The 13,866-nt window shown below is 39.0% G+C and overlaps 1 long non-coding RNA gene across 13 annotated transcripts in view; it reads right to left on the reverse strand.

Moving 5' to 3' along the window:
• The window catches only part of LOC126212898 (uncharacterized), a 1,289,673-nt gene that overhangs the window by 522,517 nt on the left and 753,290 nt on the right, over positions 1–13,866 (reverse strand). The window contains exon 1 of one of the 13 annotated variants that reach the window (XR_007540978.1): positions 2,522–2,812. The exons of 8 other annotated variants lie outside the window; for them this stretch is intronic. This is a non-coding gene — a long non-coding RNA (uncharacterized LOC126212898). Of the gene's footprint in view, positions 1–2,521; positions 2,813–13,866 lie in introns of those variants that run through there. 4 more of the 13 variants (XR_007540972.1, XR_007540971.1, XR_007540970.1 and 1 more) reach the window with 4 other exon arrangements.

Genomic DNA, 13,866 nt, shown 5'->3' on the forward strand with positions numbered 1-13,866 from the left:
ATTCAGAGCACAGGACTCGTGTTGTAGTCGGCCAATAGCAACATCACTGTTAAGTAGAGTGAATATGCAAATAGGAAAAGTTAATGGTTTAAATTAATATACATTCAGTATAGCTACATGAAAAGATAAGCTATCACCTACAATATACCAGTCATCGAAAGCTTTTTGCCCTTTTTTTTTAGGATACGATGGATCCTTTGACAAGGACTCCAACTTTTCCATAGAAAAGCCAATTACATGGAAAATTGCTCAAGATTTCACCTTGAACTGCTTTTGAAGGATAATTTTACTTTTTGCCACCGTTATTGCATAATTTGTAATCTATGACAGAAATAAAACAGATATGTAAAACTAAGCTTGTCCTTTTTTAGTGTGTTACCTTTCAAGATATATCAAACACAAATACGCTATTTGGTTGGTTGGTTGGCTGGTTGGTTGGTTGGTTGATTAGGGGGAAGGGACCAAACAGCGAGATCATCAGTCCCATCGGATAGGCTAAGGATGGGGAAGTCGGCCATGCCCTTTTATAAGGAACCATCCCAGCATCTGCCTGAAGCGATTTAGGGAAATCATGGGAAACCTAGCCATTGGCCTTGCTGCAGACATAACACCGGTTCCTGTCAGGTCACCGAAGTTAAGAACTTTCGGGCTTGGCTAGTACTCGGATGGGTGACCATCTGGTCTGCCAAGCCCTGTGGGCAAGCGAGGTGCACTCAGCCCTTGTGAGGCAAACTGAGGAGCTACTTGATTGACAAGTAGTGGCTTCCGTCTCGTAAACTGATATACGGCCGGGAGAGCGGTGTGCTGACCACGTGCCCCTCCATATCCGCATCCAGTGACGCCTGTGGGCTGAGGATGGCACGGCGGCCGTTCGGTACCATTGAGCCTTCTGAGGCCTGTTCGGAGAGTTTTTTTATGGAAAACCTAAATCAGAATGGCCAGACGCAGGCCTGAACTGTCGTCCTGCCGAATGGGAGACCAGTGTGCTAACCACTGTAAGGTGTTACTCAGTCTAATATGCTGGAAATATTTAAATAATGGCATAAATGGCTGGTCTTCTAGATTCAAAATTTTTCTACATGGCTGTCCCTCAAAGTGTTAAGTTTTGAGTGACAGTCAAACACTGTGTGATTTAAGAAATTAATCACAGATTCTCACATGCGACGTAAGTCATCTTGCATAATAGGAAATTTACTTCGTAAATAACGCTTCTCAAACCACCATCCTCAATATTTTCCCATGACCTGTTATAAAAGTAAACTGTTGTGACATCATACTCATTGAAAGCAGTTTGTTGTTACAAAATATAACACAGTTTTCATCCTAAAGCCTTCAACACATTTTGCTGTTGGCAGACACTTGTGTGTGCACTTTGTTTTGTAGTAAATGGTGCACTTTCTTTGCAACTAAAATTTTATTTTGGTGTTATTCTCTCATTTATGTTTTCTTTCTGCAATATTATCCGGCTGTAGTGGGCCAAAGTAAAATTTTTGTTACGAATATCAGTTCTTACTCGTCAAAATTGCAAAAATTTAACTGGAAACTAAAACAATGAAAAATTATCAGAAATCTTAAAGATTCCTGTGTTCTCCCCAGATTTCCCAGTCAGCCTGGGGTATATACACCCTGTGTCTATCCAGCAGCCTTGTTTCAACTTCAGTCTTTCACTGTAGCAGACATGATATGAAACTGCATCCATACAGCTTCTCTGTGATAGCTATAAGGAACAGAAGTACTATTTATTCCTTGAGAAAAACTTTCAATACCCAATATTGCATAAATTAGTCTTTATTGTGGACAACTGGTTTTGACAGTTCTAACTGTCATCCTCTGGTCTTCAAAAAATGTTTGTTTTGAAACATGTTCCACTGTGAGCTTGTACCTTATGCCACACTGTCATTGCACTGCTTAAAATGCAGGCCATTATACATAATTTTGTCAAAAATAAAACCATTTACAGTTAAAAAGTACCTCGTGCACACGAGCACGTTTGCATACGTAGTGCTCGCAGAGGCTTGTTAATTCTTGAAGCACATGATATACAGCAAAATGCACATCTGTTTATGTTTGCAGAAATGTTCCACACATTGTGGATCCACACCTCAGCCGAAGTATACGGTGCAACTACAGTTTAATGTATATTGTACATTTTAAGACTTAACCAGCCTCTGCGAGTGCTATGTATGTGAACATGCTCGTGTGCACAAGCTGCTTTTTTAACTGTAAATGGTTTTGTTTTTGAAAAACCTATGTATAATGTGCTGGCTTTTATCCATAAACTACAAATTCACAATGGCACATGTTTCGTCACAGAAATTTCTTAAGACCAGAAAACGACAGCTCCAACTGTTGAAACCGACTGTCAACAATACAGACTAACTTCTGTGATCTTTGCTAATGAAAGCTTTTTCCCCCTCACAAAACACAGACTGCGTCATCCAAGCTCTCAACATGACAGAATTCAGTCAATATTCACATTACTGCAGTGCATACTCGACAGTAAATGTTTCAGAATACTTACAAACTGCACTTCTTTGACAAATGTCTGGACTGATGGAAGTGGTACAACTTCATCTCATTGGCCAGGTATCTGAAAGCGGAAAAAAAGGTCACTCAATTATCTGTCCTCTTTTCTTTATTTCCTCCTGTTTTTCTTTAACTTGGTTTTATTCGTACAGCCATCTTACAAATGGTTTTGTTGTTCTTTTTTTTCCCTTTCTTTTTAAAAAAAAATCAACATTACAGAATATTGTAAGGGCATTTAGATATGAAGTTACAAATTCTCATACACAGTGTTCAATGGGTACAGTGGATAAGAATGACTGTTGTTATTGTCAAAAGTATGATCATATGGTGTATAAAGTGAAACTCGAGACTGGATTGAGGACTTTTTGGTAGGGAGAACATAGCGTATGATCTCGGATGGAGAGTCATCGTCAGATGTAAAGTAACTTCGGGTATGCCCCAGGGAAGTTTGTAGGGACCCTTGCTATATGTGCTGTACATTAATGGCCTTTTAGACAATATTAATATAACAATGGAAATAATCAATTATTGATAATACAATGTAATGCCACTGGCTCTGAAAGCTTGCAAAAGTCAAATCCTTTTGTGTGTGTGTTCCCCTGCCGCCGCTTGGTGAGTAGGCAATATTAATAGTAACATCAGACTTTTTGCAGATGCTGCAGTTACCTATCTTGGAGTACTGTCTGAAAGAAGCTGCATAAATATTCAGTGAGATCTTGACGAGATTGCAAAGAGGTGCAAAGATTGGAAACTTGCTTTAAAGGTTCAGAAGTGTAAAATTTTGCACTTCACAAAATGAAAAAAATGTAGAATCCTACGACTATAACATCAATAAGTTACTGTTGGGAATCAGCCAGCTCATACAAATACCTTGGTGCAACACTTTGAACGGATATGAAATGGAATAATCACAAAGGCTCAGTCACGGGTAAAGCAGATGGCAGGATCCTGGGGAAGTTAATCAGTCTACAAAGGAGATTGCTTGCAAATCACTCGTGCAACTGGTTCTAGAATATTGATCAAGTGTGTGGGCTCCGTACCAGAAAGGACTAATGAGGGATAATGAATGTGTACAGAGAAGGGCAGCACAAATGGTCACAGATTTGTTTAATCCACGGGAGTGTGTCACAGAGATACACAAGGAACTGAAATGGCAGACTCTTGAGGATATACATAAACTATCCCAAGAAAATCTATTAAGAATGCTTCAAGAACCAGCTTTCAATGATAACTCTAGGGATATACTACAACCCGCTATGTATTGCTCACACAGGGATTGTGAGGATAAGATCAGAATAATTACTGCATGCACAGAGGCATTCAAACAGCCATTCTTCCCATGCTACTTATGTGAATGGAACAGGAAGAAACCCTAATAACTGATACAATGGGACATGCCCTCTGTCATGCACCTCACAATGGTATGCAGAGTGTAGATGTTGATGTAGGTGTCGATGACAAGTACGACACCCAGTAGTCTGATTGGCAGCATTTAATTGTTGAAATATTCTTCTTATATTGCATAGGTTTCTTCCATCTCATTTTACACTAAAAATCCTGAACTTACAGGACTGAATATTTTAGTTGCTCTGATAAAGGCACTGGCATATCTAAGGCAAGGCTTATCATTCTCATAACAAGCCAGCTGATTACTCACCACTGCACAGTTATTTATTTATGCAAGTCCTCTATTAAACAAATTTTGAAATGTACAAGTACTGTCTACCAATTATAAAGCAACATATTTTACACACTCAATGCACTGTAACATAAAACTTGACTATAAACAATATTTTTAGCTTCCTCTCTGGGAGAAGAATACATAAATTTTTGGGCAAATTTAAGTTTACAGAAGCAACACGTTGCTGTCGGGGTCATCAATCTCGACACTGGTCTGATGGACATCTCCATGCTACTTTATCCTGTGCAAGCCTCTTCATCTCATACTAACTACTGCAGCCTACATCTTTCTGAACCTGCTTACTGTATTCCTCTCTTGGTCTCCCTCTACGATTTTTACCCACCACACTTTAGTGATCCCTTGATGTCTCAGAATGAGTCCCCTCAACTGATCCCTTCTTTCAGTCAAATTGTGCCTTTCAGTCAAGTTGTGCCGCAAACTTCTTTTCTCCCCAACTCTGTCCAGTACCTCCTCATTAGTTACGCATCTAATCTTACGCATTCATGTGTAGCACCACATTTCAAAAACTTCTATTCTTGTCTAAACTGTTTACAGTTCATTTTTCACTGCCCTACATGGCTACACTTGAGACAAATATTTTCAGAAAAGATTTCCTAACACTTAAATCTGTATTCGATGTTAACAAATTTCTCTTTTTCAGAAAATGCAACAATGGAAAATCCAGGATGGAATGTAACAATATTATGAAAAGCAAAGTTGCTACTCACCATGTATTAGATATGCTTTATTTTCTTGTGACAGTCTTTTTTTTTTTGTGCCTATTTGTGGCTCAGCATCTCCACTGTGTGGTGAGTAGCAACTTTCCTTTTCATAATCTTCTTCAGAAAAGCTTTTCTTGCCATTACCAGCCAACATTTTATATCCCCTCTACTATGACAGTCTTCAGTCATTTTTCTGCCCAAATAGCAAAACTTATCTACTACTTTCAGTGTCCTGCTTCCTAATCTAATTTTCTCACCATCACCTGATTTAATTTGACTACATTTAATTTCCTCACAATTGCCTGATTTAATTTGATCATATTCCACTATCCTTGTTTTGCTTTTGTTGCTGTTCATTGTATATTCCACTCATTTCGTTAAACTCCTCTTCCAAGTACTTTCCTGTTTCTGACAGAATTGCAATCTCATTGACAAAGTTCAAGGTCTTTACTTCTTCTCCTTGGACTTTAATTCCTACTCCTAATTTTTCTATGGTTTTCTTTACTGCTTGTTCAACGTACGGACTAAATAACATCAGGGGTAGGCTACAACATTGTCTCACTCCCTTCCCAACTACTCCTTCCCTTTGATGCCCCTAGACTTTTATAATTGCTCTCTGGTTTTCTGTATAAGTTGTAAATAGCCCTTTGCTCCCTGTATTTTATCACCACTACCTTCAGAATTTCAAAGGGAGTATTCCAGTCAACACTGTCTAAGTCTACAAATGCTATAAATGTATGTCTGACTTTCCTTAACCTATCTTCTAAGATAAGTTATAGGCCTCGTGTGTGCCTACATTTCTCCGAAATCCAAACTGATCCTCCCCGACGTTGGCTTCTACCAGTTTCCCCATTCTACTGCAAATAATTCCTGTTAGTATTTTACAACTATTACTTATTAAATGATATTTTGATAATTTTCGCTCCTGTCAGTAGCTACATTCTTTGGAACTGCAATTATTACATTCTAATTGGAGTCTGAGGTTATTTCGCCTGGTGCATACATCCTGCACTCCAGATAGAGTTTTGTCATGTGTGGCTCCCCCAAGGCTACCAGTAGTTGGATCTCATCTACTCCCAGGACCTTGTTTCGAATTAGGTCTTTCAGTGCTCTCGGATTTGGCTCCCCCAAGGCTACCAGTAGTTGGATCTCATCTACTCCCAGGACCTTGTTTCAAATTAGGTCTTTCAGTGCTCTGTCAAATTCTTCTCATAGTATAGTATCTCCCATCTCATCTGGTCTACGTCATTTTCTATTTCTGTAATATTGCCTTCAAGTTCATCTCTCTTGTAGAGACCTTATACATACTCCTCCACCTTTCAGCTTTCCCTTCTTTGCTTACGACTGGTTTTCCATCTGAGGACACACCATATAGTTTTTCAAATAAACCAACTTCCCCACTTGATTATAGTTTCTTGTTTAACACAGACCCTGTATCAACTAGATGCAGTATAAATGTAGGTTTACCTGTGCCTCTTTGTGTTTAGGAAGATGAACAATTTCTCAGAAAATACCACAATAGAAAAAAAGGAAGAAAAAAAAAGCTTCTACATTTCAACACTTCTAGAACATTCTCCATAACTGTAACTAAAAGTGCAATACATGAGCCCCCAAATACTAACAGATAATAATCAGGGTTGCCACAAATTTCCAAGATATTTCCCTGATTTCCGGACAAGTTTTAGCACTTTTCCATGGCAAATATTGAGATCTCAAAGGTAAGTTAAGACATAAGTTGACAATCTGTCTTTGCAGCTATGGTACAATAGTGCAAATGAGGAAATATTTTAAAAAGCTAGCAATCAGATGGGGTTTCCTGATGTGAGCAAGAATCTTAAGTACTAACATCAAACTCTTTTGTAATGAACTGTTTTTAGATGGAGAAACCAAGCCAAATGGTATGTGTGTTTCATTCAGACCACTGATATTATTTTACTTCAATAAAACGAAACACATATTGTGATAAAAATGCATATTTCCTTGGAGTTGCAAGACAGATTTAAAATACCTTCACTGATTTCAGAAATAACCTCAGGAAAAAGCTGGCCTCTTGAAAGAAGTGTATAAGGTGGGAAAGAATTGTGTAAAGCAACACTGCAGGGGACCCCCAATGAAATATCGGTTCTACAATATTCGTTATTGTCGGTTATTACCCACTGTGCTATATCTATTATTTTACAGGTATTCAGGGATTTTTCTTTCGAGAAATGTATAAGCACAAACCGCCAGCAACTGGCATAATCTTTTTCTTCTTATTTTCCACGCTTTCTAACATATACAGTACTTTTAAGTATCAAAATGAACTATAACAAATAAAATGTCTATAAAATGCCACACTGTACAACATACTTATGACGAGACAGTTGTAATTCCGGAAGTCCATCGCCCACAGCCTCTGGCCTGCCGGGGAACACCACAGTCCTGGGCCCACGGATAAACCGTGAAAATCTGCTGCATTACGTCACACACAAACAGACCCAGCCTGCGGGCAGGGCGGTGAGACTAGATCCGACAGGCAGGGCCTGCACCTCAGTGGGAACCAAATGGCTTTAGGTCGGCAGGCCCGATCCATTACAGATACCTACAGGAGCAGCCTGCACTTTTGGCCCACCTCGGAAATCCCGCGCACGGCCAGCTCTTCACGAGCAACAGACAGCTAGTTGAAGAAATGAGACCGTGGTGATCAATCCGTGCAACAGGTAACTTGCTCAAATACTCTGAGAATCAATAATAATGAGGATAGGTAGTACGGTAACTCACCATAAAGATCATTGCTGAGGCTCAGACAGACATGTAGAAAAAACAATCACACTCTCACAACTAAATGTTCATCCTAAGTATTTGTCACAAAATGAGAGCACGTGCACGCACACACACACACACACACTCTCTCTCTCTCTCTCTCTCTCTCTCTCTCTCTCTCTCTCTCTCTCTCTCCACTCAGACACAACTCAGTCACACATAACCTCTGTCTCCAGCTACTGCATCTACAGTTTCTGAGAATCAGACCCAAATAAACTACAACTCTTGCCTCCCTGGCTCTCATTGTCAGCTGCTAGGCTAGGGGCAAGAAGTGGTGGCAGCATTGACTGCAAGCTGACGGGAGTGGTAGGAAGGGAAAGAAGCAGTGGGAATGAGGAAGTAAGGAAGCGGCGCACACACTCGGCTGCACCCAGCCGCGATGATGCACGACACCTCAGTAAACAAACCATTCCATTTTCTGAGACAAATACCAAATATTTCCAGTGGTTTTTTTTTCAGATTTCCCTCATGTGTTTGAAATTCCCTGATATTCCCTGTTTTCCATAATCTGTGTCAACCCTGATAATATTGGAATTTTCAATGATGTTTACCCAGCCCCCCATTTCCGATCCTCCTAGTGATGGTCATAGTAGCCTCTACACCCATTCACAAACTCACAGCCTGTGAGTTCCCTCCGGGCTCTTAAAGCTCACTGAAAATCGAGTGCTGTTTGTCACATCCTTTTTAAAAACTTCAGAGAACACAGATAGCATAGGAATGGGTCTAAAATTCCCCTACATTATCCTTTTCTCATAGTGCAGTTCATACAACTGACCATTCCCAAAGCAAAAATTACAAATGTGGCTAATTACTGGGCTAACATATGTGCCACAGCATTTACATATTCTGCTACACATCCCATTATAATCCACGGGAATCCTTAGTCTTTGGCAATTTAATTAGTGACTCGGTCTCCCCATTGTCAGTACCACAGAGCTGTAATTCGTGTAGCAGTCATGGAAAGCCATTTTCTAAGAGTTGAATTACTCCCTACAGAAACTAAGTTTTAATTTAATTCAATAGCTGTTTTTAGAAAGTGACTCTGTAAGTGTAACAAAATAGCAAAGCTATCATAGTTGTGGCACTGCTGTCCACTGACCCTGTGTAATGTGTGTGAATTTTACTGAGAATTTTCCGAGAAGAGAAGAGGAAACTGATTTCGAAATTTAAGTGCCGAGACAAGTCATCCACCAAGAAACAGTTGTGGTTCTGCACTAATCCTGACACGACTTGACTGTATGTTTATTGAACAAAAATTTGGAAATTGGTATGATAAAGATAATATTTGAATAACACAGTTTGGAAATGGTAGGAGTAAACTTAGTTAAGACTTCTAGAAATTTTTGAGAACAATTCTCATGGAGAAACATCAGACTGGCTAACAGTACTTCAAGAATGGAAAAAAAACGGTCTCAACCACAATAAAACATTTATTTAAAAGTGTTACCGGTTTCAGTCAGAATGTGACCATCTTCAGACCATTTATATGACGACGGTAGGCGGTGGTGCAGTGCTGAATGGGACAGGTGTTATGACTCCACAAAGTGAGTTTTTGACATTCATGGAGTAATAACACCAGCTCCATTCACTGCCACTACCTAGCATCGTGGTATAAATCTTTTGAAGATGGTCACATTGCAACCAAAACTGAATAACATTGTAAACAATTGTTTTATTGCGGTCCAAACTGTTTTTAATTCATTTTTAAAGTAAGAGTTTTGTCTACTGTGTGTATTCCAGTGATGTAATGATATAAAAAAATAAGAGAGTTTTATAACAATTAAGCATGAAATGAAAGGATGTTTCAATATTTGTAATTAATAATTTTCAATAGTCTATAATTTAAATGTTAAGCATAAATGACTTTTTGCAACCAAATGTGGTTGACCACAGTGGACTTCTGACTAGGGCAGTTTGCTCAGGTGACTCGCTGAGCCGAGAGCATGTGAGGTGTTTTGGGGTCTCTTGTCAGTGGACGCCAATCTGGTAATGTTGTTTAGGCAGCAAAATGCTACTCGTGCATGAGTGTTGAGTAAAGAATTTAGGATGTTAATGTTTTAATGTTCAAACTGAAACATATCAGTGTTTCGTTCAGTGGTTCTGAGGTATCAGTAGATGGCATCCTTTTGTGCACGACTTAACTTTTTTTTTAGATTCACATATATACTTTATCCAAAGACTGTAAGTCATTTGGCCTATTTCATTTGTTCTTGTTATAATATTGAACAAGTTCCAGCATCTTGATATCATAAGATCTCATCTTTCATTTTATATTTGGTGTCAACGAATCCTGTGTCGAGGTGTTAGAGCTCGAAATCTGAAATATTGTGAATAAATCAAGTGTTTCAAAAGTCTTGTTTACATTCATCAGAATTGCCCTGATTCCAGCTGTTTAAATATATCACTCAATGTATTTTTTTAAAATTCACTGACTGTATTTCATTGGCTACTTGTTTAAAATTAAAATGTGCACTTAAGGACATAACTGCAATGGTGGACAACCGCTCCCCTCCGTAGATGAACTGTCTGCTACTCATTAGGTTGTTCAGTCACCCCTTTGGTGGGGAAGTAAAGCTGGTTCCTTTGGTATGCACATGGGGTACTTATTAGTGCATGCTACTACTGCTTATGTTGCAACTTAAGTACTGTACATATACCTGACTTAACAGTAACAAAATCAGCAGATATGTAGATGACACATTCATAATATATAATCAAATTGAAGAGCAAATAGAAATGTTGTTATGTAGATTCAACAGCTTTCATAAGAACAGCCATTTCACACAGAGAGAACACCAGAAAGATAACAACATAAACTTCTTTCACATGACAATAACAAATACAAAGCAGACCCTGAACATCAATGTGCACAGAAACCAACACAAACAGTCACTGTCACTGCAAATCCCCCCACCACACACACACACCAACACATGCAAAACAATCTGCATTCACTGCTTTCTTAAACAGAATACAGAAATTCCCACTTCATGCTGGCGACAATGACCCACAAACACACACAATCAAATAGTGGCTATGATGAATATGAACTAGGTGGCTATCACAACACATACCAGAAAACAAAAGCAAACAAACTGACAGGGCCATCAGCCAACATAAAAAAACCCAACTGTGTAACTATACCGCAATTCAGAGCCATTTTATACAAAACAGCCAACCTGTTCGAAAGCAGAGGTATCAGGATCACTTCTGCCAACAACAACTTAACTGGTTCATGACATCTCACAATCAACAGAAGAACTGAGCAAATTACAAACTTACAGAGCTATATGCAGTCATTGCAACTACTGTAATACTACAATGATCAAATCGGCAGAAATTTTAAAACCCATTTTAAAGAACTTGTTGACTGTTTCAGACTTGATGAACCTAAGAAGTCAGCCACAGCAAAACACATGGACAAAACAGGCCACAGTGTTGCAACAGCATAATTTCAAAAAGAGCTGGAAAATGGCCATCTCGGAGGAAATGGATGAGTCATCCACATTAAAAGTTGAAAAACGAGATCGTAAATGAAACAGTGGAGTTTAAGAACCCACATTTCTTGACCAACTTCAATTCAGTAGAAAACATATACACATTAAGATCATATACAAACCGAGGTCCCAGCAACATCTTTGAAATTCTTTAAAATAAAATTTTATAGTGTCATTTCTAAACTCAAATTGTCACAGTCTCCCATTCTGTAATATATGTTGTCGAGCAATACCAGTGAGTGCCAACAGCCGGGTAGACATACTGATAGGTAGATCAAAACACAGTCTGTTCTGACTGCCGTGTTGCTTTGCTCCACAGTCAACTTCTTTTGCGATATTGTGTTTCGAGTTACCTTCAGGAATTTGTCAATGATGGCTAACAAATTCATAGAAATGTTCATAGAAATGGAGGTTGCTGAACACATCGTAAGAACAGCCACTTCAGATGAACAAAGTGAGTTGTTATTTAAAATTTTTCCGTGTGAACAGCAGACCAACAAACAAAGAGGCATCGCCTCTTATTAAGCTATCCTTCTGTTTCTCTGCAGGATGCCCACAGCAGCTGCCAAGACTACACACACAAACTTTAACATCTACGCACCCTTGCGCTAAATATTTTTCTACTGCCACTGCAGCTCAATGATGGTGCCTAACTTCAAAGTATGTTGCTAATTAAATAATTTCAGTAGTCAACACATTTTGTGACTGGTAGCAGTATTCCAAAAACCTTCTCATATTTAAGAAACACACAGTAGCAAAAAGCCTCGTTGCACATCATTTCCTGGCCACATACGTGTCCTTGTCATGTTCGCCATTGTGGGTGCTACACTAGGTTTCTGGTATTCTGGCAATGGGGGCTACGGTTCCCCAGGGAGAGGGCTGAAATATCCATAACCCTTCTACATGTACAAGCAGAGCGAGGGAAAAATGAATGTCCACATGCCTCCTTAAGGGTCCTAATTTCTCTTATCTTCGTGGTCCTTACATGAAATGTACATCTGTGGCAGTAGGATCAATCTGCAGTCAGCTTCAGATGCCAGTCCTCTAAATATTCTCAACAGTGTTCCTCGAAAAGCGTGTCACCTTCCCTCCAGGGATTCCCATTTGAGTTCGAGTTCCCGAAACATCTCCATAATACTTGCAGGCTGATCGAACCTACTAGTAACAAATCTGGCAGCCCACATCTGCATTGCTGCAATGTATTCATTTAATTCTCCCTGGTGCACATCCCTGGCACTCTAGAATAGGTTACTCAAGAACAGGTCGCACTAGCGTCCTATACGCTGTCGCCTTTACAGATGAACCACACTTTCCCAAAATTCTCTCTATAAACTCGAGTCAAGCATTTGCCTTTCCTACTACAATTCTTACATGCTCATTCTATTTTAGATCACTTTGCGATGTTACACCTCGATATTTAAACAACATGACTGTCAAGCAATGCACTACTAATGCTATAATCAAACATTACAGGTTTGTTTTTCTTGCTCATTTACATTAATTCATATATTTCTACTTTTAGAGGTAGCTGCTTTTCATCACACCAACTAGAAATATAGTCTAAGTCATACTGTATCCTCCTACAGTCACTCAGTGATGATACTATCCCATACACTACAGCATCATCTGCTAACAGCCACAGATTGCTGCTCACCCTATCTGCCAGATCATTTTTGTATACAGAAAATAACATAGCTCCTATTACACTTCCCTGGGTCACTCCTGATGGCACGCTCATCATCGAGAACAACATACTGTGTTCTGTTACTTATGAGCCACACATGAGAACCTATTCCATATGCTCGTATCTCCGTTAACAGTCTGTAGTGAGGCACTGTGTCAAATGTTTTTTTTAGAAATCTAGGAATATGGAATCTACACCCTGCCTTTCATCCACAGTTCAAAGGATATCATATGGGAAAAGGAAAAGCCAAGTTTCACATGACACATGAGTGATGCTTTCTAAAACTGTGCTGACTGAGGGACAGAAGCATTTCAGTATTCAAGAAATGTATTACATTTGAATTGAAAATACATTCAGGAAGTCTGTAGCAAATCAATGTTAAAGATATTAGTCTGTAATTTTGTGGATCGGTTCTTCAACCTTTCTTACATACAGGAGCCACTTACGCTTTTTTCCACTCACTTTGGACTTTGAGTTGGGCAGGAGATTCACGATAAATGCAAGCTAAGTACAGGACCAATGCCATAGAGGACTCTTTGAAACTAACCTGGTGACACTTGTTTTCAGCTGTTTCCCTTGTTTCTCTATGCCAGAGGTACACTACCGCTCATTATTTTCGATACACCCTGCTATTTCATATTTACAACACAAATCGAACATTATTTCTCACAAAATATTATTATATTAACTTCCACATATATAATACAATCGCAATCATTATATTTTACTTTCATTAAAGTACCATCCTTTGGATTTAATGAATGTCTCACAAAGTTGAAGCATGTGGTCAATCAGATTTTGTAGGTATCGTGGATCTATATGATTCCACACATCCTTGATAATACTTCAGAGATATCCTTTGCTGGATATATTAACTTCCATGATATATCTGTACACTTCATCCCAGACTATTTCAATGGGATTACAATCAGGGCTTTGAGACAGCCATACCAT

Source organism: Schistocerca nitens, chromosome 11 (assembly GCF_023898315.1).
Source record: "Schistocerca nitens isolate TAMUIC-IGC-003100 chromosome 11, iqSchNite1.1, whole genome shotgun sequence".
Lineage (NCBI taxonomy): Eukaryota > Metazoa > Arthropoda > Insecta > Orthoptera > Acrididae > Schistocerca > Schistocerca nitens.